Source organism: Colletes gigas, unplaced genomic scaffold (assembly GCF_013123115.1).
Source record: "Colletes gigas isolate AHSC1104 unplaced genomic scaffold, ASM1312311v1 Colletes_gigas_Sc00018, whole genome shotgun sequence".
In the NCBI taxonomy this organism is placed as follows: domain Eukaryota; kingdom Metazoa; phylum Arthropoda; class Insecta; order Hymenoptera; family Colletidae; genus Colletes; species Colletes gigas.
In genome coordinates this window covers 4,969,085-4,983,080 of record NW_025106647.1, presented here as the reverse complement: position 1 = coordinate 4,983,080, position 13,996 = coordinate 4,969,085, and positions in this window count along the sequence as shown.

Here is a 13,996-nt window from a genome sequence, read left to right as displayed (position 1 = left end):
CGAATAAACGAGAGGACAACACGGCGTGCCATGCATACGCGTAGGTATTAGTTGCTTCTCCCGGTTCGCTCAACGTGTGCAAACAAATCGAAAGTTTTTCGCAAAATGGCCGTCACCGGGCTGACACGGATGTCCGCATAAACTCTCTCTCTCTCTCTCTCTCTCTCTCTCTCTCTCTCTCTCTCTCTCTCTCTCTCTCTCTCTCTCTCTCTCTCTCTCTCTCTCTCTCTCTCTCTTCTCTTCTCTTCTCTTCTCTTTTCTCGTTCCCTCCCAAACGCCCGACGACTGGCTGCCTCTCTCGCCACTCGTGATTTCCCTCACTTCCCATACCACCACAAATATGGCGCCTCCACCCGTTTTCCCAACCCCTACAACGTGCCTGTATAAAGCGAGAGCGAGAGAGAACGCGAGTTGTGGATGGAATACGTACACGCGCAACCAGCGCGATTGTGTCCGAGTATCCGTGTGTAGCGAGTACGATCCTATGCGTGTGGCAAGGGGGTGCCCCTATGTGAATATCGCGCAGCACACAGTCCCAAGCAGTTTCCTACTTGATTGCCGCTATCGTCCGCTCGCTTCGTAAAGGAACTGCTCCGCGCGGATTGTCGCTGCCGCCTCGACCAACCGAAATGTTCCTAGTCACGACTTCGCCAATCGGTGAGCGCGTAGCCCCACCACCGACTCCAACCGCCGCAAAGAGTCGAATGAAAGCACGACCTCAGCCAATGAGAGCGATACTTTTTGAGCTGACGCACGAACGTCGAGTCCGCGCGGATCGTCGTTCGAGCCCCACGGATGTTCCTATACGGAATGAAGGTGCTACGCGAAGCCGCAGCGAAACATGAAAAATAGGGGGCTACATGAGGAAAAACACGGACCGGGTAGGAAGGAGGAGGGCTCTGCGGGATGGATCCTACGAACCGAGACACCAAAGGCTGGCGCAGTCGTGGTTGTGTGGGGCATCCAAGAGGGAGGGATGGTGAGGATAGAGGCCGAGGATGAGAATGGAAAAGTAACATAACGAAACGTCGATCCCATTACCTGGAGCTCTCTCGCCCTGCCGCCACCGTGCACCGAGCCCTGCTTTCGACCCTTAATCCAAAGGAGGATTAGAAAACCCCATTGTCATGCTTCGCGGAACGCGGGATGGGATATATACATACATATGTACAGAAAAGCACTCCGTACAATTTCTCCCCTCCTTTTGCCTCGGCAGCTTTCGCTCGCACAACGGAGGCGGCGGTGCAGGACCCTCCTAATGAAATAAATACGTGACGCGCGGTAGTGACGATGCGATGGTAGTTCTGTTTATCGCCAACCATGAACTTTTTGTACGATGCACAGAGACGCACCAGCCCCTCTTACCCCGTTCGTGCTTCGACCCGACCTCCTCACTCGTTTCATCGTTTTCCTTCCTTCTTCCGTCCCATTCTAACTCGTTCCGTCTGGTTCGTCCGCTCTTTATCTTGTTCCACGGGGCGAAGAAGGAATATAAGGCACTGCCGTGGAGTGTTGGCGAAGCTGTCGGTCGCGCTTGGTCGGCTGCGGTTTATGCGGAGCCGCCTTGCCTGCCGCCTGCCGCAGCCGGTTTGCGTGTTCGCCCGTGTTCGCTCGGTGGATACGTGTCCTCGGTGCGGCTCGGTGCTCACCGAACGACCATGGACGCTGAGCTACGGAGAGTAAAGAGGAGAGATCGAGGGAGAAAGGGCGAAGCAGGACGGAGATAAAATGCACAAGGAACGAGAGAGAGGCGCGTACACCGTGAAAAGCGAGGATGAGGGAGACGCCGGCAGGCGGCAGAACCAGTCGCTGCGGTCGCCGCGGCTAACCACGCCGGTGCTCTCAACCCACGGCGACCTCGACGACCGCACGTAGAATACGACCTCTTCCACGATGCTCTGCCAAGCTCTATCGCCGACTCCGGAGAAGCTTGCTTGTTTCTTTAATCCAGTCCACGCGCGAAAATTGTGTTTATCGTCGAAAATAGGAAAAAAACATCTCTATCCTCTTCTTTACATTTATACGCGCTTGTGTACTTGTCATAGACGTTTCTTTCCTAATTCCGTATAATCTTTTTCCTTAATACGTTCTGTATTCATTATTAAATACGAAGTTATTGTTTCTTCAAGATTAATGTTTACTTTATATGTATATTATATTAAAAAATATCTTTGTTAACCTGTTAACAGGGCACGACAATAAACATAAGTTTTTACTCTTATTATGTTTCAATCATTTCTAGAGATATGTTTAATACTTTCATGTATTAATTTTTATCGTTATAGGGCAGTGTTTTAATTACAGAAAGTATACCTTATTATGTATTTAGAACATATTCTGTTGGGATAATGGAACGTTTGAGTAATGAAGCGCTCGGATGGTTGATAATTTGGATAATGAAAATTGGTATGATAAAAGTTGCCTCTAATAATATCGATAGACTTGTACAACATGTAAACAGTGTAAAACAATAAACGGTACTAATGAATTTCACACCATTTGTTTTTGCAAATAATCATAATAATGTAAGATAGAATTAATTTTTAGTAGTTTTTATTTTCCTTTTGCTCGTGTAAATACAAAGGATAATTTTAGTAGAGGAATTATATACAGCATATACAGGTTATACATATACAGCAAATACTGTATAAATTAATTGAATTTTTTTTTGTACCGAGCAAACAATAGGTATACAATTGCCCTGCTAGAATTCCAAATTGTATGAATATTCCAGACTAAAAAGACCAAGAAAATTATTCTCGAATATATTTTTTCATTCGTAATATATTACAGAAAAGGTAAAAAAAATTACAACCCACTTATTCAAGTCTCAATTTCATATTTTAAAAATCACATGATATTCAAATAAATTTCATTAACGGCCAAAAAATATTCCCTAGATAAGATATTCATCGGGAGTTTCCTTATGCATTGAGCCGAAAAAATGAGCAACTTTTGGGAGTTTTTTCTGGAAGAAAGGTACGCGATATATTAAACTAAAATGTTATTCCACAAATTAACGTACTCAGGAAGAGATTACATGATCCATTTTCTGCAATTTGCTCTAATTAATAATACTTCGATGCTGTATTAATAATTTCATCATAATTGGCCATGATGATTACGTTCCATCCAATCATTGGAAATAAAAAATACAAACAAATTATTACTCTATAAAGGTATAGCTATCGTTTGAATTCAAAGAAATCGACTAACGGTAGATCAGGCTTTAAAATATCATGTTCATCATTAAGAAACTCTAAGCTTTAGGAAGACGTATAAAATAAATCAATTTTATTCAATCGAGATACGGGGGAATCCCTATAACGAGTTAATCGATGATCTGCAACAGCGATCATTGAATCACCGTAATAAAAATGATTCGCTGCAATGTAAATATTACTTCGGTCACCGTTGCAATGGACTCTTCACTTCAGTTTGTAGCCATTGTGCCCAAGAATTTCCTGGCCGGAAAATCGCCGTGGAAAACGTCGAGGAGCTCGTTTAATTAATTATAATTGGCTGAGTGCATTGGGCAACCGCCTCTTCTAGACCAACGTCCACTTCATCCGCCGCACGAGAGGGAAAGATCTAAGAGCTTGACTTTTGCTTGAATGGGCAGTATGTACGTATATACTGTCTCGTCGGCTTGAAGAGGATCCGCGAGGATGATCGAGCGTTGCGGGCTGGCCATTAATACATTCGGTAGAGGCGTGTTCGAAACGAATCCTCGAAATAACCAAACACCGAATCGCCGCTAATAACGTGCCACTTATATATCGAGCAAACATCGATCAAACCAAATCGCAGACAAATAAAACAGCGATTAAAAATTGCTATTACTTGCTCGGAGAAAAGTTGAACAATCGACGAACAAACCTTGCGTTTGAATTTAAATTTTTCACCGTTGCCGGTATTAAATTCGTTTCGATTCGAAACGAAGACAAAATCGATAAACGATGTTACTTTTCGAGATTATTATTGTAAGTGACACGATATACTGGATCGCAAACAATCGCGTTCAAAGGTCGATGGTTCTAGGAATCCATTCCACTTCTCCAACGCATTGTTCAGGTTGGGTATAATGCCCACGTATCGAATTTCTAAACGAACCTCGAACGTTGGACGAGGATCTCGGTTTTGGGCCCAACGATCGTTTCAAGGAACAACAGGGTTGCATACTTGGCCAGAAAAGAAAAACGAGTTTCCAAAACGACCGATCGACTAGGACCGTTTGCTCGCGATTATAAGCAACTAAATTCGCTGATCGTAAAAGGATTGGGGTCCATATTATCGAATTTCTATTAACTACATACATTGTTTAAATCCAGTCGAGTAGCGTCTACGATATTGTCTCGATAAATAATACATTTTTATATAAATACGTTTCGCTCCGAATTTGATTGTTGGATTGATCGGTAAAGATTATCTAATAGATCTTGCCTTAGACACCATGCTATTGACCGTTTGAATATTCTGTTCAAGCTAATTATGTACTAGAAAACTGTTGAGTGATTGGAGACTGTTTAAGAAACAATTAATAGCGTCGCGTCCAAGATAGGATCTGCTAAATGATCTCATCGATGAATTCAACTAGCAGACTCGAGGTGAAACGCGTTGATATTACTCCTTGAAACAAAAGTGTTACTCGTTGCATTTTTCTTTTTAATATAACGGAATCCCTAAAGGGGAAGCAGTCTCTTTCAATCTCTGAGAGGTCCATTTGTGGTCTAATTTACCGAGAAAAAGAAGAGAACAATGGAGAAGTGCGATACTGTATTCGTTCTATATTCATATTCACTGAAACACTAAAGAAAGAAAAGTTTCATTACACTACGAATTATTAAACTATCCACGAGAATTCTTTTCTTGCCGCAAAAGCTCGAAAAGACTTTTACTTTATATTTATTATTACGAATAGTGGTAAATCCATTATTCGTTACAAGTATCTCGTAAACCTTGAATCAGTTTTGATAAATTTTCTTATAGATATTTAGGGTCGCTTACATCGATTTTGTTCGCAAACTTGGAAAACGTTAGGGTTTTAAATTCACGGAACGGAGTTCTTGTTTAAAGTGCCGTTTACCCGTAGAGCGCGTTTAGCCTGAGCGAAGTTGAAAGAGTACGAGGATCGGCAGGATCGAGTGGCGGAATGGTCGCAGCAGGTAGTTAGAAAAACCCGGGAGACAAAAAAGGACCGGAATCCCCCGGCAAAGGGACGAAGTTCTCCGGCGAGATATCGCGTCGCTGGGGTTTCGCCTCGAAACGAATCTAGCAGGCGCACTCACGGCTGACAAATGCCTTCCGCGGTTCTGGCAGCGGCGTACCGTTATCCAAATTACAAATAACACACCGCCGTCGACGTCTTATCCAACGCCCGGAGACAAATTGCCCCCGACTTCGGGATGAGTTGGCTCAAAATTATCCCCACCGTTCGGTGTAACCGCGCGTCGTGGACTTCGTTAATACCGGTAGTGGCTCGGCCCCTTGCTCGGCACACGGAATTAACACGGCGAAGTGTATTTATGGATCCGGCCCCGGCCAGGTAACCCGAGAAAGACCCTGCAGAGTCCTGCTTCTTCCCCATTCTCGCTTGGTTCTTTCTCCCTCTCCCTCATTCGCTCGGTTCCGACCCTTCTCTCCTTTTTCTTTCTCCTTTTTTCCACGAAGGAGGATTAATTAATGAGCCCGGTCCAAGCATTACCCGCTTTACAGACCCGGTCCGTGGCCTTCGAACCGCACTGGCGTGGGAATATCCCCTCGCAATTTCAATTTCGTTAATTATCGCAAAATCCGCTTTTATTCGATATAACGATCCCGGTCGCCGACGCGAAACACCGTATTTGGCATCGGCAATAACTTAACCATTAAATCACGCTCGCCTGTTTGCGTGCGTACGTGCCTCGTATGACGGGTAGTGAATATTTTTCTTCCTTTGCTCTTTTGTCTCTTGCTCTCGTTCGAAACTGTAGCGGTTTATCTTTCGTTTCGAGAAACTCATTTCGCGTATCGTGCACCTTTTCTTCGTAACCCGACCGGTGAAAGAGAGAAAGAGGCGACTGTCTTATTTACCGTTTTATTCGTTTTGATCGGCAAATAAATCCTTACGCGGCAGGTTTAAAAGTTTCTGCCGTAGCGGTTTTGGCTGGTCGTCATTTGGCGTGGCTTTTGTCGTGCCGGTGAGTTATTGCCACGGATACGGTAATCGAATAACGTCACCCCCTGCGCTCCACGCCATTGGCCTATATCCGCGGGAACGCGGGACACGATACACGTGTAGTCGCCGCGTGTAAACGCGTGCTCGGGCACAGTGTTCCTCTCTCGGTGTGCAACAGTGCGTTTTGCCGTGGCGCGTTGCTCGCAGTGTGCCGTATAATGCACATTTGTAAAGTTACACGGTCGTCGCGCGGCCCGTTGGGCATTTTTCACCGTCCGCGGCGGGTTCCTTAATTGAAACCTTTTGTCGGGGAAATAAAGTGTATCCTTGGTACTGTTACGAATCAACAAAAAGGCTGCGAAACAAAGGTGGGAAAGGGGATCGTAAAAAAAGGCGCGCCAAAAAGTGAGAACAAGAATAAAAAAAAAAAAAGAAAAAAAAAATAAAGAAAAGAGAGAAATGGCAGTCCGGAAGGGGGAAAAATTACGCTGCAATTTCAGCTCCGACAATGCCGAGAGAACGAGAAATTACGGTTTAAATGGCGGAGTAAGACGCGGTGTTATTAAGAACGACACGCAGAGCGGCGGCGGTTCATTATTCCGCCAGGAATGGCAGCGAAAATTTTGCACGACCCATTTAGCTTATTACTCGTTATTATGCACCGTCGGGGAAACGGTGCATGCGAAATAAAACGTAATACGATTCCGGCCGTGTGTTCGGTATTGTCTCTTAGACTGTCACTGTCTAGGAACCCGTGCTGCGACGACCTCGGAGACAGGAACGCCAAAAATGGCTCTGCACGACGTGTGTGTCCAACTCTTTCATACCACGTATTTTATTTAGTCAGAAATATTTTAAGAATTATTTTTGAGACGTACTAGTAGAAACAGACATTTGCCTCCAATATATAATTATAAAGTTACCAGGTTTAGAGCATCCTATGCCAGTGGCGCCCGTCCTGCATCGAATCGTTCGCGCCAACTATCCTATCGTAGTGGCTCCCGGTGTTAGCCATACATCGGTTCGTTCACGACAAACCAAAATCCTCCTAGCGGCTCCCGATGTTAGCCTTACATCGGTTCGTCTACGACAAAACAAAACCTATCCCAGTGGTTCCCGGTGTTGTCCATACACCGGTTCGTCCACGACAATCCTGCCGATTATCCACCTAGCGGCTCCCGGTGTTACCCACACATCGGTTCGTCCATTCACCCTGATTTCCTCCTAGTAACAACGATCCCGGGGCGTAACATCGTTTTCAATTAAGAACAGATTTTTTACGAAATTGGATAAATTTTTAAAAACGCATTCACTCAAACACGTAGAAAGGTCGAATTTAGAAAATATGCCAAGCTTCTTAAAGCGAACGAAGTTCCTAATTTTCGTAGCCCGCGTCGACACCCTCTGTTCCCTTTCGAATTTGTATTCAGATCCGAACGTTTCCATCTGCGGTCGATCGAAGCTCGGTCAGAATCGTAACAAGAGAAACCCGCGAGGGAAGAAAGAAGAACGATCCGCGTCGAGCGTGAAATCTACGAGCGTGCATTGAAAATTCCCCGGTTCGAGGGTCTTGGCGGAAAACACTCCTTTCGCGCGTGGAACGGAAGTCGGGGCGCTCGGGCAGGAAAACGTATGGGTAGGTCGTGGCGTTCGTAGCCGTTTGCCCGAGCAAAAAGGAAAGACCGGCCGTGTCATGGGCAGAGTCGGCGCGGAAAGAGGCACGACCCTGGCGACGAAGGGAATTTCGTCACGGTCGTCACGGTTCGCGCGAGGAAACGACTAACAGAATTACACTCGGGGGCCATGGAAGATTTTTAACGGTCGATTTGCCGCGCGACGACCCCACCCCGGTGTATCCCGCGCCCATGACAGCAGTCAGGAGCAGGAACAGCAACACAACGGTTCACCCTTCGGCCAGTTAGTGTCCTTAAACTATCCTTGCAGCTACGTCCTATCCTGGCGTTCGCTGTTTCGTCACGCCGGGGGGTCAAAACTGGCCGCAGATGTCGGCCATAAACCTCCCGGTACGGGAACGACCCTGATGCCCGACTCCCCTCTCGTCCTCCTTCGCTCCGAGGTCGTTTCGCCATTGTATCTCCTGCTGAATACACGCCCTTAAATAAATCCATCCACGGAGCCGTCTCGGTGAAGCCACCCCTGACGCTGTTGCTGCTGCTGCTGTCTGGCTGGGCTTGGCTGACTGCTGCCTTTGCCGCTCTCCCGTTTGCCAGATTAGGTTCCTGATCTTTGTTGCGAGGGGTTCTCTTCCTGCTACCAGTGAATACACACCGGGGAGAGGTTGCTTGCGATCGCCTCGCCGACACGCGGCCCCCGAAACGAAGATGGCCTACAGGGACGACCGGGAGAGTGCGAAACGATATTCGAGGACCATAATAACGCCAGGGGTAATAATGGGGGATTGTGGTTTTTTTTTTTTAAATAACTCTTCGGTTGTCTGCCGTACCCGGACAGAGCAATCGCTAATATCTGTTCTTCGCTCGAGCGATTCACTTGTGTAATACAGAGGAGCCACATACCAGTTTTATCATAAATACCTAGGCAATAACCCTCCGAGTACGGGACTTCGAGTTCTGAGCCTGGGTCCTTGCAGACCCCACACCGATAGTTCACTAATACATATTCACGATGGCTTGAGACCCTCAACGATACTGTACTCAGGTAGGGACGGTCGCTCGAGCTCGAGATCCTCGCCGAAATACTATGCAAAGTGGTGGAAGGGGTTTCGGATTACGTTTGGATATTTGGTGTACTTATACGAAACAATAATAGGGTTGCGATTTGTGAATTATAAAAAAATTATGTTTATTCAACATTTATATTACCTACTACATGTATTACATAAAAGTGTGCGGTTTTCGGTAAAGTGGTTTTTACAAACATGTTTTTTACAGGAATCGCATACAGTGTGATATTTGTTGTTGTTCCCTATACAGAAACAACATCTACCACGTTTGTGAATCGCTATTCGAAGCACTTCTACCATCCGATGACTGTTCGCAGTTGTGAACGTCTTCGTCGTCTTCCGCAAAAAGAGATTGCTCGTCGTTTGGTAGTAGAGACATTATATCAATTCAAACAAAACGACACCACTACGATAACACTAATAACAATGATAATAATAAAAACAACAAAGCTAACAAAAATCCTAGGAAAAAACACGAGAAAGCAGCGAAGCGTCGTTGTCGGCTATACATTCGCGAATGCCCCAAGGCAACGCAGTCGCTTCGAGCTTCCGACTCTTTAGGCCCTGGGAAACTCCGGTGTATGACACCCCCAAGCGCGAGGCCCTCCTTGAGGACAACCAAATGCCCGCTTGGCTGCGAATAATATTAACATCTCTGTCACTGTGAGCGTGAGCGCTCTAAAACGGTGGGTCAAAATTGACTCAGGCTCCGGATACGGAGGGTTAAAATTGACTAAGCTATCCCAAAATGAAATTGGAAATATTTATTTCTACGCATAGAAATAATTACGATTAATGAAGCGAACGAGAGGCTGATGAGAATCTGACTAAAGGCTAACTATTGGTGAAATCACTCTGTATTATTTTTGAAGCCTTGAACTTTATCTTCGAAGGAATGCTGTTCGCGTGGCAATTCCCTCAGTGCATTGTTTACTATTCCCAGGTAAGTTGTCGCGTAGCGTGGATGTGATTTGAATAATCTGTACTTTTAATCCATTTTGGTAATCCTATGAGCAGGATTAACGCTACGGTGACAGTAATCAAACACAATGAGGAACGATATTATAAAGGTATTACTTTATTTAACGAGATAAATTAACTCGCGTCGTGACGATCGACAAAATATTGACTTTTCCGTCAGACTGTTAATAGATTGGCTGTCGATCATCGCAAACAATTCGTTGATAACGCAACGGCTTTGCTCGTTACTCGCTTCTAAACATTTCATTTAAGAATTTAGTTACGATACGTATTAATATCGTTGCTAGAAAATAATATTTACGAATTTGAAATCTCAAAGATAGGTCGATAGATATCGAGAACAGAATGATCCTTGTTGCAGAGGGGGTTTATTCCCGCGAACACAGACCGGGGAGAGTTTGTAATCGGCTCTCCGACACGCGGCCCCCAAAACGAAGATGACCCACATGGACGAACAGGGAGATAAGGAGTGCGAAACGATATTCGCCCGGTATAATGACGCGGGTAGGGAGCAATAATGCGAATTGTGGGCGAGACACGAGGCAGATTTATAACGGGGCTTCGCTCGGAGAGTGGTTAATTTAATCGCGGCGCACGCAGTTTATCGCGTAATACGTTTTCCGCCGTAGTAACGCGCGAACATGCGTTCAATTTTCGTGATTTTTCTTCCTCCTTCCTCGACGCTTTTTCTTCCATTCCGGTTCGCGTAATGCGCGCGCACACGACGTTTACGATATTTGCGAGCCGACACGAGAGGAAGCAATAAAATCAATAACGCTTATCTCTGGATCATGGCTCAAAGCTCCGGCGAGAGGTAGCATCGAGACGTTTGATATTCCGCGCGTTTAAACGACTCGACATTGATCGACGCTGCAAGGTTACTCCAATATTGTACCGCGAACGCGCGTAATTAGTAATGTAATTGCATTTAACGAGGGCATGTTTGCGCACCTCGCGCTAATCCTAATAACGTTCTCGACCCGTCGAATTACCACCCAAGAGGTCTTGCAACTGGAGTTTCTCTGATTATACGGAAAGATAGCGCGCAGCATCTTCCCGACGTTCCAGTCGTTGGACACGCGACGATCGAGAACGAGATTTCGACGATCGAACCGCTCGCGAAATCGGTTGACCTGATTTCTCTGGATCCGCGTAAATATCGATGTGTCACGATCGAGAACGGTTAATAGGTTCGTCTAGTTCTGGAGTGAAAGGAAATTGATTAAACATTTTCCTCCCGTTTCTTCGGGTTTACACTTTTAACTATATCGTTGGAACGCAATACGGAGAATTTTGGGAAATGAACAAAAGTTATATCTATTGTCGTATATCGTAGGGCATAATTACGAAAACTGTAGAACTACAAAAATTGGTGGCTAAATGGATACGTAAAGTTGCACTCACGCGAATATCGTGTTGCCTATTGTTAGGAGCTTTCGAAACAGGAGGAAAGCGTGTAGAAAATAGCAAAGTCCCCTAAGAATGTACGCTCAAACCGTGGTGAATAGAATACGATACAAACGAAAGAAATTCGATCTTGATTTTTGAGGTCAACGTCAATTTTGCAACTTTCTTTTTAACAAATCTCCACCGATCCAAAGGTGTAGAATTCCTCTATAATGGCCGTGACACACAATCTCCTTGCACCCTGAACGCTTTCTTTGGGCGTTGAGTGTGAAACGCAATATCGCTAGAGCACGTTGCGTTTGAATCTGCCAAGGGGAAACCGTGAATTGTGGTACGCGATTTTTTAAGTATAGAGGAGAATATCCAAAACAATCTTAGAAAGTAGCAAGGCGTTACTCCTGTTGAAATGATGTTACCATGTCGTTTATAGATAATTTAAAACTTTATTAATTATCGGACATTCCTTACAATCATACCACTGAGAACATGTACGCTAGCCATGGAAGAAAAGACCAGACCGTCAATTGTTTTATCGATTATGTCCTGCGTCGTTCGCGGGACATCTCACAAATTTAATTTACTCTCATTTCATCAATTCCCTTCCGTTTTTCAAGATATAAATTTTTAATGTTGGGGAAACTGTTGGGCACCTATTGTTAATCTCGAATGTTAGAAAGAGCTTCTCTAAGAAAATTTTATACAATATCAAATGACATCGCGACGTATCTGCGTGCGTTAATTTTCAATAACACCTATCTAAATTTCTGGATTTCGTGTGTTCGTGTATGCGTGGCCCAGTCTGTGTCGGCGCGGGACTCGTCGTTTCATCCCGAAGGCGGGTCTTCGATCGATCGATCTCGCAGCGTAACAGCCGTGACACGCTTCGAAATTCCACGATCTTTTACGACGAGGCGCGGCGTATCGTTAACGATCGCTCGTCGACGTTTAATTAGTCGGGGCTCGCGATTACGAGCCGCATCGCGCAACAGGCCCGCGGCGCAATTGCGACCGTAACGATCTCGGGCTTCGAGGCCCGTAAAAGGCTGCAGCGACGAACAGGATCGGCCTTTGCCTCGTCTTCGGTCCAAGCTCCTTCCACGATCCGTTCCCTTCCCTGCGCCCTTCTACAGGGAGTCGCAAAACTACCGACGCGATCGACGAATCGAAAAAGTGCGATGTAACAATTTTAATACGTTCCTATTCCTGCATAGATTTCGTCATGGGATCTCGTATTTAAAAAAAAAAATCGAAACTGAGGTCAATTTTGATGTCAAATTCGTGTCTAGAAGTGTTCTTAATATTTACTCTCAATAACGCTATTTAAAAATTTTGTAAGCAATACAGTTCGTTTCAAGCGTTCGAAAGATACCGGTGTTAAAAGTAAGCATCCCGATCTCGCGTATCGCTGTCAACCGTTCGTCTGTGCCGATAATTTTGTGATTTACTGTACGCCTTTTCTCCTCGCGGCACGATCAACCCTCGGCTACGCGGCACGCACGAGGCGAATCGGCGAATTACGACGATTGAAATTCAATTCCGCGCGCGGCCGAGCGGCTAATTAGACGCAGTCGCTGTGCCCGCGACACCGCCGCGCGGCCGTTGCACGGCACACGGACTGCAAACTGCAACTCCTCCGCGTCGGCTCGCCCCACGTGTTGCACCTCGTGCAATTGCGCGTACGGACGTAAATGCCCGTGTCGGTTTGCTCGTTTCTCCGCCGCCGCGCCGGTACGCGCGCATCCTTCCCATCCACGATATTTCTCTTCTTCTTATTCCTCCTCCTCCTCCTCCTTCTCCTCTTCTTCTTCTTCCGTTCGCCAAGCACTCTACCTTGCGTGCTAGAGGCCCGAGTACATTAAAGTCAATGAGCAGGATGTAGAATCTCAGAAACGCGGGGGATTTTATTGGTGTTACCTCGGTGTAACATTTCGACCCGTAGTTCCTGATTGTTTTATGGCGGCCTAACGGCCCGGACCCTCGGAACTACGGTTCACCATTACTCGTACACCTCATACATCTGGCCACCGCAGAGCGCAGCTTCAACCCTCGGGAGACGGATGTGCACGGAAGTGACGCGACGGCCGAACGCCGTAGTCGCTTTATCCAAAGCACGAAATTACACTTAATACAACGATGGAACGATACCGTGGGCCCCGTGCTGGCTTTGATTGAACCTCACGAGCACACTCGTTACGAAGAAACGGCAATCTTTTTCTCTACCAGCTTCCGGATTGACGTCCAAGTTCAGCGAGTCGTTTCTCGAACGTCTCAGTTCGATTTTTCATCACTATTTGCTTTAGTTTATGACAGTTTATCACAGCGATGTTAACGAGTTTGCGTTTCGAATTCAAGGGATAGATGTAAACAAGGCCTTGCATCGGTATTTTACTGTTATTTTTAGGTTAGACCGTATTTAACTTCTCTATTTCTCAGATAGAGACCTCAAATAAAAATAGTTGTCATCGATTGGTACTATTTTTCGACGAAGCATTGTATTTTATAACGTTTCCACTTTTAGTTTACCGAATGCAATTGGGATGGTTAAAACGATCCTGCGGACGATGAAATGAGACAGCAGACTCCGTGATAAAGAGAACGTGGAAAGTCTCGGTTCAAATATTTGATAGCGGTAGCACAGACGAGGTGTGTGTGAGTAGACCTTACATCCAATGTATTTTTTCGGCCCATTTTTCTGGTGCTCCAGAGACCTATTACCATTTTCGTGTCACTCGCAACATGACTAACAG